We start from the raw sequence: 1,282 nt of genomic DNA, 5'->3' as shown, positions 1-1,282 counted from the left end.
CACTTCACGCATCCCGCCGCAGTTTACCCAGCACACGTCAAGACACACACATGAACACGACCTCACAGGAAGTGGCTTCAAAATAAAAGCGTAAATGAGCAGTTGGTTTAAGCCGCTATGGTTTCAGCAAGCAGCAACCTCTAGTGTTGAAAAATTAAACCAACACTGAAGAGCCAAAATCCTCTATAATAAACAGGAGTGTGCAGGAAATGGTGTGTATATGCCTAAGTTTGAGATCTCCATTTCCAAACGATTGTCCGACCAGCTGTCTGTATATACAGCAGAATAGTGGCTGCCATGATCGGTCTGCGGTGGTTTGAAGAGGTCAGATCTGAAAGAGTGGTGATATGTACAGAAAGCATTTACTCATTGAACTTCCCCATAGCTTACTGAGACTTCACAGAGGTTGTATACACTTACAGTTCTGTTCGGTGCCAGCACATGAGGGATTGAAAGGGAATGAGTGTGCAGATAATCTAGCAAAAGGGGCATTGCAAAAAGAAACAGTTCCACTTCCCCTTGGAAAGGGAGAAGGAAAGTCACTGTCTAAGAAGAAAGGAATGGAGATATGGCAGAAAAGGTGGGAAGAAGAACAGAAAGGAAAGAGGTATTATAAAATACAAAAGTCAGGCAGAACAAAGATCTTTAAAGAAAGGAACAGAAGGGAGGAAATCATCAGAACAAGACTCAGATTAGATCACAGAGAGATCTTGATCTCAATGGGACTTACCTGATTAAATAAAGGTTATTATTATTTATATGTTAGCACTGATTAGCAGCTATCTGTGTCTGTGTCACCATACTTGGCTTGTTAGCTTGTTCAGTTTACATTGTGGATGCCTGTGATGGGAGTCAGTCTGGTTGTTTCGATTTTTATCTGCGGAGAAGAAGACAGGCCATAGTAATAAGAAGAACATTTAAAGTTACCTGGTTCGTGTCTTTCACCTGCCGCCCTTTCATTGGAGAGCCAGCAGTGAGTCCTCTACGTTCCACTCTCTCTCTGACCTTCTTCAGTCTGATAAATAAACTCCAGTCAGCTACAGACAGAATCTCACTCTGTGTCAAACAAACATGATGGATAACTAGCTCATTAGCAGATAATGAATTAGCTATGGGCCCACACTGTATTACTCTCATAGCTTAGTGTTTGCTAACCCCTTGCGCCTCTCCAGCTCCTCCCTCTCATCCAAATACTGTCACTTCTGGTTCCAGAAAAACAAGATGGCGACGGCTAAAATCCTGAAGTGGAGGCTTCATTTACGCAGTCGGGAAACCAGCAGGT

This window comes from Semicossyphus pulcher, unplaced genomic scaffold, assembly GCF_022749685.1.
Source record: "Semicossyphus pulcher isolate SPU_LCO1_2020_fin unplaced genomic scaffold, fSemPul1.0.p SCAF_14, whole genome shotgun sequence".
NCBI lineage: Eukaryota > Metazoa > Chordata > Actinopteri > Labriformes > Labridae > Semicossyphus > Semicossyphus pulcher.
This window is presented reverse-complemented; position numbering follows the sequence as displayed.